The sequence below is a fragment of the Pseudophryne corroboree genome, chromosome 11 (genome assembly GCF_028390025.1).
Source record: "Pseudophryne corroboree isolate aPseCor3 chromosome 11, aPseCor3.hap2, whole genome shotgun sequence".
In the NCBI taxonomy this organism is placed as follows: Eukaryota; Metazoa; Chordata; class Amphibia; order Anura; family Myobatrachidae; genus Pseudophryne; species Pseudophryne corroboree.
The window spans coordinates 98,156,856-98,171,501 of record NC_086454.1 but is presented as its reverse complement, the minus strand read 5'-3'; the positions used below and the strand labels follow the sequence as shown (position 1 = coordinate 98,171,501).

The 14,646-nt window shown below is 41.1% G+C and overlaps 1 long non-coding RNA gene across 2 annotated transcripts; it reads right to left on the bottom strand.

Annotated features, from left to right (window-relative positions):
* Positions 1–223: 223 nt before the first annotated feature.
* LOC134969972 (uncharacterized) lies at positions 224–1,342 on the bottom strand. Of its 2 annotated transcripts, XR_010189593.1 has the most exons (5): positions 1,261–1,342; positions 1,102–1,165; positions 948–1,018; positions 794–859; positions 224–361 (listed from the first exon to the last, which is right to left on the bottom strand). It is a non-coding gene; the product is annotated as an uncharacterized LOC134969972 (long non-coding RNA). The 2 variants fall into 2 exon arrangements; XR_010189594.1 differs by lacking the exon at positions 948–1,018.
* Between the last annotated feature and the right edge of the window lie 13,304 nt (positions 1,343–14,646).

Sequence of the window (14,646 nt, the reverse complement as noted above, 5' to 3'; positions counted from 1 at the left end):
TCGTAATTTCATTCGCTAAGTCCTGAGTGAGTGCCGCCACACCTTGTTTGTTATATAGATAGATATGTATATATCAAGAAATAGTATATCTCTGTGGAGCGCACTTAATGACTGAAATAAATATATTTATGTATAATACAATTTAATATGGTTATATTGGTTTCTGACAAAAAGAGGATGACATCACACAAACACCCTTTAAACTTTAAATAAATTTCAATACTGATAAAAAATGATGTACACTTTTACAATGTGTTATTGTTCATTACAGCCAAAAAATTGAATAACAACTTTTCCAAACAATAAAAGATTTTTACACTCAACGCGTTTCGTCGTATGTCGACTTCTTCAGGAGTGTTTTCTTTAGGGTGTGATCAAAAGTAAGTAAAAAGTAAAAAACAAGTATAAATAAAAATATGAAACAAAGAGGAATACTAAAATATATAAAAAAAAAAATATATATATATATATATATATATATATATATGAGGAAGAATATGCACAAAAAATATATCTATGTCCAATTTAGCTAACATTGTAATGATTTGATTTATTGGTCAAATAAGACAATTGTTTAACTGGTTATCAAATACAAAATTGACAAAAAAATAAATAAATCAATTCACAATATCAATGTCAAAATTAGCTGGCATTGTACGGACTTAATTTATTAAAGCAATTATCCATCTAGATACCAACATTAATAAAAATTTAAAATTAATTCATAACAATTAATTTACTGATGGCTGTTTTGATGAATGACTCCACAGTAAATAAATATGGTATTACTTACTTATGAAAAGGCAATTAATTAGTTTGAAACAGCTGTATTTTCACAAAATTATAATCCATATTTTACCTATTTGAAAATAGAAAAAACTGAAATTATAATAATTACAATAGAAATATTATTATTTTCTTTTAATAATTTGAACCATAATACTTACTAAGAATTATTATGTATAATTAACTTCCATAGTTTTGTAGTATTTAATGAATCTTCCTATTTGCGACCATCCTACAATAAGATATATATATATAATGTTGTACATATATAAGTAGAATTATTTATTTCCTCCCAAATCAGATAAAGATACTCACTGATGGTTAATATTAATCTTCCAAAGGCTTGTAATTAATTTGTCCAAATTTTTATTTAATTTACCTAATTAAAAAAAAAAAACCATAAAAATAATATAAACATCCCAGTTTTTAGTTTAAAACAATAAATGATTAGTTGGATATTGTAATAGAACTTACCTATAATACTTTCATATGTCCAAAAAATATATATGAGGATCCGGCAATGGGATAAATAATATTAAGCTTCTTTTATTTCCCTAATAAAGAGTGATAAAAACACTCAATATATATATATTTGATATAAAAAGTTATGCATACAAAATAACATATGTACAGTATGTCATTCAGTATAACATAAATATATGCCTAAGTAGGTGGTACAGAGTTATAGTTACATAAGCAGCAGTTACAGCCAGTATACATCACCCTATCCCATAGGACCTTCATCCATGTCTTCGTCTCAGCAAGCAACTAACTAACTATATCTTAGAAACTGCATATATCAAACAGTGGGAGCTAACAGTTTGTTGGTTCCGGTCTCCTTCCATTGGTCCAGGAGAGGGAGGTTTTGCATTCATTGTGTGTTGTTGGTCAGTTCATATGTAAGCAATGTCCAGTTTGAAGATGCAGGTACAGGGATTAACCACTGGGATTCTGCCCACATGCTTTTTCAGGAAGTCCTTTGTTCTCGTAGAATGTGACTTTACATTCATACATTTGGTCATAACTAATCGATGCAATGTGCTACAATTTACCCATAGCTATCAAATTAATCCACACATTCTCCTGACCGTTTTGACACTAAGCATGATATAATAAACTTGTTCCGTCCCAATACTACATACATATCTGGTTTTACACTCTATTATATAAATACAATATAATACAAGTCTGGTGCTGTACATGTTTTGTCTATGTGTAATTTATGTGTTGTATGAAAATGTGTCTGTGTGCGTCTTTTTGGTGCTTCTCAGTGATTGTGCCTTTTACCGTACATACACCCACCACGCTGCAACACGCACGCCGTGCGACTCTATTTATGATGTACGGTAAAGAAGCATGGTGCATCCACATACGTCAATTGCGTCCTCACACCACCACCACCGAGAAGTGCCACTCTGTGTGTAGTTTGTATTGTCTCCTTTTTCCGACTTCGACAGTCCACCCTTTTATAGTCAACAAAACTATCATAACTGTCACACTAAACATAATTAAAATATTTCAAACAATAATTGGTGACCCAGACACACGTATGTATTCATTTCGCAAATCAGACTATGACTATAGTTGGGGAAGACAGGAAGAGGAAGGGACATTCTCTATATGCACTTGGCGGTCTTGAGACCATTGGTTGGATGTGGGACGACATTCAACCTATAGAGTGTGCTGGGACAATATTTAGCTTATGTCTGATCTGAACAATCGTTGCATACATGCATGTACCTATGTCTTTCTAAACTGATGTTCGGATTCAATGGAGGTTTTGCTGGGTAGAGGGAGAAAACACAAACAAGTCATGAAAGAGACATATAAAATTTTCATGGTATATTTTCCTATCACTCCTTGAACATTGTTTCAATTTCTGGATCGTATACCAAATCTGTTTCATCATTGAACAAGGGTTATTATTTCAGGTAGTGTCCTTCCTAGATAACATACTCTGGCTTTAAACAAAGTGATAGGCTGATCCTGGGATCCTATAAAGACATCACTCCTTTCTCCAGAACCAGTTACAGTCCCACACTCGACTCCTCAGGAAACCTCACAAAAATAGAATGTCCTGGGAAAAAAATGTTTATCAAAAGAAAAAGAAACATAGAACAAAACAAATCTTGCTTATAGCAAATCCATTACAATGACTGGTCTTTTTGTAATCCTTTAGTACGCTCAGGTAGTGTTCAACAGTGCCGCCTCTAAGTCTTCACGGAACAGATTCTCGAGTGATATTTCTGCGATTTCACTCCCTTTACGAGTTCATTCCGGACTAATGACTTTCTTGCATTGGGAATCGTGGACCCAAGTCTCTCTCAGCTACTTTCACTGGAATCGTGCTGTCAACAAAACTTGATACGGTCCTTCCCACCTGTCTATTTGGCAACCTGAGCGTAAGAATAATCACACGGTCTCTTGGTTCACAATCAAGACAGTTAGTAGTTGGCATATAAGTAATCAACAGTTTCAAGTTCTCAAATGCTGGCTCATCTTGATAAGGTACTGTACTGTCACCTCATTGGTGTATTTCAGATCATGGTGTGGATCGATCATGACATGAGGTTGTATTCCAAAAAAAAAAATTTCAACGAGGGTGATTCGTTAAGTGGAGATCTGGGAGTGGTTTCGATGCTACATAACACTAGTGGCAGTGTCTATGACCACAATAGTACAGTTTCAGCTATCACTTTGCTCCAAATCCTAGGGATACCATATTTACACACAAATTCCTGCACAATTTTCTTTGCGGTAAACACAGCAGTATTTGTAGCAGCAGGGAATGCCTCTACCCAGTTTGAGAAAACATCAGTGCACATCAATACATAGTTCAAATTCCTACAGGGTGTTAACGGTACAAAGTCGATTTGTATTACCTGAAAAGGTCCGTCTGCAGGAGGAATATGGGATGGCTCTGTTGGTACTACCTTACCAAATGTTCTTCCTCATGCAAGTAAGACAGGTCATTGCTTTCCTGCTTGCCTAAGAAGAGAACCCTGGTAAACTCCAGTAAGCTCTTACCAATTTGCACATATCTTCCTTACCCTAGGTGAGTCAGACCATGTGCCGCCTCAGCTAGGCTTGGGAGATACGCCCTGGGGTCTACTGGCTTACCTTGTCCATCTCTCCAGAATCCTGAGGACTCCTGACCATACCCCTTCGCCTTCCAGACCGCCTTCCCCTGTAGTGAACACAAATCTGCATCTCAATTTAATTGTGTGTTTGCAATGTAGAGTACCATGAGCATCACTCCAAAAACATCTCGAGTCAGTATATATATTGGCTGACGTATCTTCTGCCAACTCGCATGCCCTGGTCAGTGAGACCAGCTCAGCGACCAGTGCTGCATGTGGTCTGCCCAAAGGCTTTCAGGTTCTATAATACCTTGGTCATCTACAACAGCATATCCTGTGCATAAGTCTGTCTGTCTGTGGTAACTACCGTCAGTCTAGAAAAAATCAGGTCTGCGTTCACTAACGGGCTATCACTTATGTCTGGTCTCATAGTGAAAGTCTGATTCAGATATTCCATACAATCATGCATATCAGTGTCCATACAAAATTTCCCTTCACCAGTATTCTCATCTTTCACCCTTTGTGCATTACAAGGCACATGCAGTAATATACTGGTGTCACCGATTTTAGGGGGCGTGGCCTAACGAAAAGGGGACGTGCCCTCGCGGCAAGTGCCTCGATCACAAGCCACGCCCCTGTTTTCGTCATTATGGGGGCATGAGCAGCGCTGTGAGACCTGCTGGTCATGCCCCCTGTCCCTCTCTGCCGTGAATAGACGCTATGTGCATGCGCACAGCTTCTATTCACCGCTGCTCTCCTCAGAGCAGTGAGTGACAGAGAGGGATCTCCCAACTGCCCCCCCACCCGCGGGACACTGCGACCCGCGGGTGGGACAGCGGGACAGACCGTGTAAAACGGGACTGTCCCGCCAAAATCGGGACAGTTGGGAGGTATGATATATATGTATATATACACATTATTTATTACAATCTGTGAAACCCTCACACAGCATATGTAATTATACACATATACTGAATGTAGCTTCCACAGCAGCCTAATTTGCATCTCAACAGATGTCCACATATTTTACGCCTGTTCCAGAGTAGTTGAACAGGTTCATTAACATTTCAATTGCCTAGGTCTTGTAACAAGCACAGGGTTTCATCTTGCACACTCAGTATCTTCCAGTTCTAAAACAAATCATGGAAAAACTTTCTCATATGTGTGTATTTTTCTTACATCAAGCTAAGTATTAATCTCACTATTAATCCCACTAGGTCTAATTGAAACACTATTTATAATTGACTATGGCATGGGTTAGTTAAAATTCATTGGTAGCTTTTAAATGGTGGTGGACTTGTATATATATTGTTTACTTGTTACAAAGGTTACAGATTGTTTAACAATGGCTTATTATGTTGTTTAACTCAGGAACAGCCAAAAGTCAGCTGTTAGCTAGGTGGTTAGGGATTGACTTTAAATTATGTTGGTTTTGATAAGACCAATGCAGATTGTGCAGCTGTAACTGCATTAAACCTAAAATGGCCACTGCTCCTCCCCCCTCTAAGCCATGTGCTTGTACACGAAATGGAGCCCAAGCCATGCGGCCAGTTTCACAAACACTAGCTCTATATTTTGTCATAAGTAAATCCCAAATTATACAAGCACCGGAAGTCGCCCTGATAGACAATTCCCACTGCATGGTAACAAAGTTTCTACATGCTGCAGTCTTTTTCAGCGCGAACGAAGCTTTGTTACTTCAGGCCTGTGTTAGCACTATGCGAATAAGACGCAGCATGGTAACCAAGCTATATCCATACTCTGCAAATTAGATGCATGCAACAACTTTTAAACGCGCTTTAAATTTACTTAATAGATAAACAATCCAATCTGAATCAAACACAATATGACTTATTGAACCCTGTTAGCAACATCAAAGAGTACACTGTAACATTTCTAATATTGTGCATTTTTTGTCACACTCAAAGGCAACAAAGATCTATTGTCCCTTGATTCATATCAGCACCTTACTGATAGCGCCAAAAATGGATGCGATTCATCGGCATCAGATGCGTCCATCCTTAGCCGGTAGCCCACAGCGCGTCTGTACTGCACATCATTAAGTACGTGATATCCCAGACGTAGCCCCCAACTGTGAATTTCCATTATTTTAAAGAAACATTTACATGCCAGTGTTAATATATACTGCGGACGCAAGGTGCATCTTATTACCATATACGAAATTAGTGCGCTAAATGTCGCAGCACTATGTCCCTTAAGAGAAAGCAAGTAGTCACACATGGTATACTGATGTCCAACGCTCATATATATATATATATATATATTTGATATTAAAAGTTATGCATACAAAATAACATATGTACAGTATATCATTCAGTATAACATAAGTATATGCCTAAGTAGTTGGTATAGAGTTATAGTCACATAAGTAGCAGTTACAGCCAGTATACATCACCCTATCCCATAGGACCTTCCTCCATGTCTTAATCTCAGCAAGCAACTAACTATGGGGGTCATTCCCAGTTGATCACTAGCTGCCGTTGTTCGCAGTGCAGCGTTCAGGCTAAAAATCTGCATTTCTGCGCATGCGTATGCACCGCAATGCGCAAGCGCGATGTATGGGTACAAAGTCCTTTGTGGTTTTGCACAGGTTCTAGCGAAGCTTTCAGTCGCACAGCACAACGCAAGAAGATTGACAGGAAGAGGGCGTTTCTGGTTGTCAACTGACCGTTTTCAGGGAGTGTTTGGAAAAACGCAGGCGTGCCGGTGAAAACGGAGGCGTGGCTGGGCGGGTGTGTGACGTCAAAAGCCAACCCTCCAACGTTAAAATCAACGCACACGAAGAGTAAGTCCAGGGCTTGTCTTGTTTTGCACAAAATGTTTTTGCAGGCGCTCTGCTGCACAGGCGTTCGCACTTCTGCAAAACGAAAATACACTCCCTGGTGGGCGGCGACAATGCGTTTGCACGGATGCTAAAAACAGCTAGCGAGCGATCAACTCGGAATGACCCCTATATCTTAGAAACTGCATATATCAAACAGTGGGAGTTAACAGTTTGTTGGTTCCGGTCTCCTTCCATTGGTCCAGGAGAGGGAGGTTTCTCATTCATTGCGTGTTATTGGTCAGTGCATATGTAAGAAATGTCCAGTTTGAAGATGCAGGTACAGGGAATAACCACTGGGATTCTACCCACATGCTTTCTCAGGAAGTCCTTTGTTCTCTTAGAATGTGACTTTATATTCATACATTTGGTCATAACTAATCGTTGCAATGTTCTACAATTTACCCATAGCTATCAAATTAATCCACACATTCTCCTGACCGGTTTGACACTAAGAATGATATAATAAACTTGTTCCTTCCCAATACTACATACATATCTGGTTTTACACTCTATTATATAAATACAATATAATACAAGTCTGGTGCTGTACATGTTTTGTGCATGGTGCATCCATATACGTCAATTGCGTCCTTACGCCACCATAGAGAAGCGCCAATCTGTGTGTAGTTTGTATTGTTTCCTTTTTCCGACTTTGACATGATACATACATAACACACACATACATGATACATACATCACAGTACATGATACATACATGATGATGCAAACACATGAGACAGACCTGGGCTGGTGATTAACCCGCTGGATCCCAGGCAGTGCACCAGGGGCCCTCTCCAGTGTCAAGCCATTGTAGTTGAGAATGCAGTGACCACCTCCAGCTTGGCTACCCTGAACAAGGCCTCCAAGAAGCGGGGCTCATTCCCCAGTAGCAGGGACACAGGGCTGAGGCCGGACGGGGAGAGCACCACCACAGCCTGGGAACTCAGCACTTCCATTAACCGGTATTAAGCCCATGCAGCTGCGGAGCTGCAGCTTGAAGCGACCAGGGAGGGAGAGTGGCCACTTTCCATAAAGTGCTGCACACTGGGGAAGCCGGCACTGTGAACCACAATGGAGTAATAAATACTCCCGCAGCATGGCCAAATATGGTCCTCGGGGCTGAGGCCCGCAGGGGAGATCAGCGCTGCAGCCCAGTAGCTACGCACTGCCAGCAGCCAGTATGTCCGGGCAGCTGCAGATTTGCAGCTAGAGGATACCTGGAGGGAGAGCGCCTCCTGCCCATCCAGCGCCGCACACTTCGGTTCAGTCAGGAGGTCCACAGCATGAACTGCAGCAACTGCGTACATTATGAAAACCACTTTGGATACAACGCACTGGTGGCGCCCCCATTTTCCTGGTCTGTCCTGGCGCCCAGGGCACGAGCCCTACTCGCACCCCCTAGTTATGCCTCAGATCATGTGTAGCCTGAATTTCGGCAATTTACACTTCTGTAGCTGGAATAGGTACATGTCACATGTGGGTACACCTGCAATCATGTACGTAGTGGGTGCACGGGTTGCCATTGTATGGGGCCCAGAGGTTTATGGGGCCTGGACCCAGGTTATAAATTGCAGACCAATTTCCCAGACTTGCCTGCTAAGCAATTGTGTCTGATCTATTGCCCAGCCTAAATTGTGTGACATTACATTTACAGTGAGAGGCATGTGAAGTGAATGTTATTATGGTAAGGGGCACTGTAATGCAGCATCATTTTAAGTGGAGACCAATGTACCGTGGCACAGTATGAACTGGAGGTCACTGTAATGTGTCATTCTGCTAATTTTAATGTGGAGGACACTATAATGTTACATAATATGAACTGGGGCACTGTAACGTGGCATAATTTGAAATGTGGGCACTCTAATGTGGCACAGTATGAACAGGGGGCACTGTAATGTGGCATAATATGAACTGTGGTCACTGTATGTCATAATGTGAATTGGAGATGTTGTGTCACATAACGTATACTGGCAGCCCTATAATGTTACATCATGTCAACTAGGGAACTATTATGGTTTATAAAATGAACAAGGGCCCTACTATGGGGCATAACATTATCTAGTACACTACTATGGTTCAGAAAATGAATTGCTGTATAGAGGTGTCTCTCAAAAAGCATTTGGATAGGGGCCCCTTCATTATGTTGCTAAGAGGCCCACAAAGTTCTGGTTATGCCCCTGCCTGCAATGCAGCTCAATGCAAACCTTTAATCTTTCTTATCTGTCATGTTAGACTCTGAAATATCCAGTGTCCAATACATTAATATACCTTTCAGACCGCCTGAGGCGGGTCGCACGCGGGAGCCGTACACGGATGCTTCCCAGGTGCAAACCGCCTTAGACTCCTCACCTCGCATATTGCTGGGTTGGTGACGCGGGCGGGGTGGCGCTTGGAGATCCCATAATCTCCAAGCGCCGCCCATCCACACGGAGTGAACCAGAAACAGGTTGCATCGATCCGGCTTCCCGTTCACACAATACAGCGAGACGTTCAACCCTGCTCACTACCCGAGTTGGAATACCGGGTTGCTCGACCCAGATTATTTCAACTGGACCGTTTCAGACCGCACAGCAAAACGCGTTATACGCGCTCATGTGCCATAACCTGTGTTCAAAGCTGGTGGTGTAAAAGGGGGTATTACATGCAGGTAACCAGAAAAATCTCCTTAAGTCAGTAACTCGGACCCAGGGTATTCCCAGGGCATGAAGAGTGGGCTAAGTGGGGAGCAGGGCAATCATCCAATTAGAACATTTGAAGCAAGAGGTCACAAACATACAATTCTATACTATTTTTCCAGTTTATCAGGTGCTGAAGGTTACTCACATGGGTCAGTCAGACGCTGGGTCCGTGTGATTCTGCCGCTTGGTGAAATGGGTGTTCTACAGTAGGTGGGGGAATCACTCATTAATATGTACTGTACACATAACCTCACATATTTTGTCTTTCTTTACTCTCACACCCTCCTGACCGTTTGTCTAAATTGCTGGGTGATCATGTCATACAACCCATTAAGAACCTAGCAATCTGGTGGACCATTGTCAGGTCTGTGTCTGTATCTGTTCCCGAAGGGGTCACTAGTAGTGGGTCAGTGGCGGTGCAATGGAGGAAACAAGGAGGCTAAAGTAAGTTCCTGCGAATGTGCACAAATGGTATTTATTGAGTACACACAGGAAATATAAGTAACTGGAGCAACGTAAATGTAAACGTATGATTCAGCGTGGAAGCTGATAGAGTCTCTGAAATAAAAAGTCACTTAGAGATAGTTCGGTATGGATACCGATGGTAACTGGGAGCAATCGATGACCGGTCTGGGAACAGATAGTGACTTTGAATTACCGATGATCGGTCTGGGAACCGATGGAGACTTGGAGCAGATGACTATCGGCCTGGGAACCGATCATGAACAGGAACAGAGGACTATTGGCCTGGGAACCGATGGTGACAACTTGAAATAAACGGTGGTCGGCCTGGAAGCCGATGATGACTTGAAACAGAGCTTTACACAGATACTTGGCAAGATCGAAGATTGGCCTGGAAACCGAAGGTAACTTGAAACAGGAATTGTATAGGCAATTGGTAATAGAAACATAGAATTTGACGGCAGATAAGAACCACTTGGCCCATCTAGTCTGCCCCTTTTTTATCCTTTAGGTAATCTCAACCCTTTTTGAACCTTAATTCTTTGTAAGGATATTCATATGCCTATCCCAAGCATGTTTAAATTGCTCTACAGTCTTAGCCTCTACCACCTCTGATGGGAGGCTATTCCACTTGTCAACTACCCTTTCTGTGAAGTAAGTTTTCCTTAAATTTCCCCTGAACCTGCCTCCCTCCAGTTTCAGTGTATGTCCTCGAGTTCTAATAATCCTCTTCCTTTGAAGAATGTTTCCCTCCTGAACTTTGTTAAAACCCTTGGTATATTTGAAAGTTTCTATCATGTCCCCCCTTTCCCTTCTCTCCTCCAAACTATACATGTTAAGATCTTTTAGCCTTTCCGGGTAAGTTTTGTGATGTAGGCCATGCACCATTTTAGTTGCCCTTCTTTGTACACTCTTTAATGTATTTATATCCTTCTGGAGATATGGTCTCCAGAACTGGACACAGTATTCAAGATGCGGCCGTACCAATGACCTATACAGTGGCATTATCACTTCTTTTTTCCTGCTACTGATTCCTCTCCCTATGCAACCAAGCATCTGACTTGCCTTTCTCATTGCTTTGTTGCATTGCTTTCCTGCCTTTAAGTCACTTGAAATAGTGACTCCTAAATCCCTTTCCTCCTCAGTAGTTTCCATTATAGTACCCTTGATACTATATTTAGCCTTTGGGTTTTTGAGACCCAAGTGCATGATTTTGCATTTTTTTAGCATGAAACTGTAGTTGCCACGTTCTTGACCATTTCTCAAGCCTAGCTAGGTCATCAATCATTTGTTTTACCCCTCCCGATGTGTCTACCCTGTTGCAAATCTTTGTGTCATCTGCAAAAAGGCATACTTCCCCTTTAATACCATTTGCAATGTCACCAACAAAGATATTAAAGAGAACTGGTCCGAGTACAGATCCATGGGGTACTCCACTGGTAACATTTCCTTCCAAAGATTGCACTCCATTTACTACAACTGTCTGTTTCCTATCCTGCAACCAGGTTCTTATCCATTTAACTGTTTTGTAATCCACTCCCACGCGTTCAAGTTTATTTAGCAGTCTGCGATGTGGGACAGTGTCAAATGCCTTACTAAAGTCTAGATATGCTACATCTACAGCTCCCCCTTGATCTATTATTTTCATCACAGAGTCAAAAAAGTCAATCAGATTTGTTTGGCATGATCTCCCACCAGTAAATCTATGCTGTTTTGGATCCTGTAAGTTGTTTGATTTAAGATATTCCACTACTCTTTCTTTTAATAGTTTTTCCATTACTTTCCCTACTACTGATGTAAGGCTTACAGGTCTGTAGTTACTTGCTTCTTCCTTGCTTCCACTTTTGTACAGTGGAACTACATTTGCTCTTTTCCAGTCCTCTGGAATGGCACTTGTATTTAGTGACTGGTTAAATAATTCTGTTAATGGTGCCACCAGCACATCTTTTAGCTCTTTTAGTATCCTTGGGTGTATCCCATCTGGCCCCATTGATTTTTCCACTTTTAGTTTTGAAAGTTCTGTTAAGACCTTCTCTTCTGTAAATGTAGTTTCATCTACCTTATTTTTATGAATGTCCTTGCAGCTTAACTGTGGCCCCTTCCCTTTTCCTTCTGTAGTAAATACGGAGCAAAAATAATGATTTAGGTGATCTGCTATTGCCTTGTCTCCCTCCACCAAATTCTCACTCTCTGTCTTAGGTCTTATTATACCTCCATTTGATTTTTTCCTTTCATTTATATACCTAAAAAAAGTTGTAATGCAGATAATCGGCCTGGAAACTGATAAAGCTAAATATTTATCTTATATAATACCCTTTATGAGGTCTAAGAACACTGTACGCTATTTACGTATGGAGTACCGTAAGGGTACACACGTTGCGTAACAATCGCTTAGCCGTAGTCGAGACGCTCAAGCGTCACGTTCGCTCACGGCCAAGAGATCACAGGCAGGCACGCTATTGGCTGCCGACTAACGTAATGATTCGCTATAGCGTAGCGGATGCTCGGGACCACGAGGAGATCACCAGCGGCGCTGACGCTCACAATGTTAAACCTTTATATCTAAACCATAAACAGTGTATTATGCAGTAAGACCTTAGTGTAGTGATAGAGTGTAAATGCAGCACAGTATAACCTTATTAACTTAAAAGCTGTTCGAGCGTCACCGACGCTCTGAGAATACTTAACACTATAAGAAATACACAGATACCGTGCTTAGGGTCCAACGCCTTATATATATATTATGAATGTTATACTTGCAAAAGAATTAATACAATACAAGTCATACACTACAATATAACATAGACTAACTAACCAGATAACTACACGGGAAATACAATACAATACAATTACATTTTAAGGGAAAATAAGAGAAAGAGGAGAATAGAGAGAGAGAGAGATATGGCCCATAATAACAAGAAGGACAATATGATTGCGGAGAAAACTTACGCACAAGGGGAACGATCGCATGCGCCTCTGGACATCCAGCTCCCGATTTTCAGCAATGAGAACCGTTGAAGAGTGAGCTGGATGTGATCGGCTTGTCTATTTATGCCCCACACACAATACAATTCAATGGTCCCTACAATCTCATTGTTCATTGGACACAGGAATTCCTCCTCGCATCATAACAAAAGGTCATAGGTTGATTCATACAGGTGGGCTGTGACGATTTCCAACTGCTCAGGTGGGTGGGAAACTGGGTTTCCCGCCGCATGAATAAGTAAGTGCAAATAATAGTAAATGGACATAAACTTCTTATGTCCATAACTATTCGCACGAGCGATTAATCCGCTTCAAACCAACACCGGAATATTGCTAATTAAATACTCTTCCGATGGATACTAAACATCACTGTATGACCCCTGTTGGACCCTTCGTACAATACAAAGAGGGATCTCTCTGTCCAGGAACATGCTACATTAACTAAACTTTCAGAATCTATCAAAGGGACCATGATCTACAAAATACATTATATAGTGAAAATATGTAACGATTGAGTCGCACGCTACGATCACATAAACTCTACCGTAAATGCGCACATCGTGCGCCTGCGGGTGCACGCGACAGCGAGTATGCGCACGCACGGGAGAGTGTACGCATGCGCAGCACGGACCTGTATGAGGTGCAAATATGGTAGTGTGCATAGAGATATTTTTCTGACTTTGACAGTCCACCCTTTGGCAGTCAACAATAACTGCCACCTTCTAAAACATTTCAAAAAGAGAAAAATATATGTTAGGGGTTAATACATTTCCATGGTTGGGTAAGGGAGGAGAGGAGAAGGTAGGAAAAGGGTATGACCTAGTGAGATAGCAGAAGCATGTGTGTATGAATCCGTGTTTGGGGGTCATGTATCATCGTGCCGTACGTGTTTTAAATCAAGCTTCGAGGCATTGCGAAGTATACATTTGAATTCCTTCTTATCCCGTGGTACGGGTCTGTGGATGGGCTGTCAAACTTTACCGAGCTCTTTTCGGCTGTGGTTGTAACAAATGGGGAGCACATTTTAGTTGATGATACATGAATGGGGGAATATGTGATTGCTGATATCTGTGCCTGTATTCCCTATCGACTATGTGTGTAATTACCTGAAGGTTGTAGAGATGAAGAAAAGACATAATTACGGTAAATGCAGTGGTATTCTATGTCAGGTAAATGAACATTTGTCGGTTAAAGTCTTGTTCGGTGTCTGTTGAATGCAGTCTTCTTTGTGCTTTTGCCAAAAGGCGTGTGGGCAAAAAGCTTTGTCAATGTCCATAGATTTACAAAAGTGTTGGGCTAGCGTAATTTTAAAATTTCTAGGGAAGCTGGGGATCTATGGCAAAGTTCATCAAATATCTGTGTATAAGGTTGTCAAAACTTCTTCTTTAATCCATCAGTTGTCTGTACACAGGATCATCAAATTCCTCGTCCAAGTGGGTCTTTTTACCTTGGAGAAAACGGAAAAACAGGTGAAAGAAACGGACCGTAGAAATCGCATTTTCATCACATCATTGTTTCTACATTTGGGTCATAAATCAAATCCATTGGAATTACAATTTCCTCACTCCTTAAACTCATCACCCTGGTACTTCGTTTACACTTCGTTAAAGCCTGACCGCATCTAAATATCAAGCCAATCGTTATGATAACACCTAAGATACATAGGAGAAACTTCCCAACATCCATTATGACTCCTTGAGCCCATTCTCCTAAACCAGAGAACCAATTTCGCGGATTCAACCATGACACCCAACCAGTCAGCTCATTACCTACAGCAGCAAGAGTGAGATTGTGTCTCCTGCGAAATTCC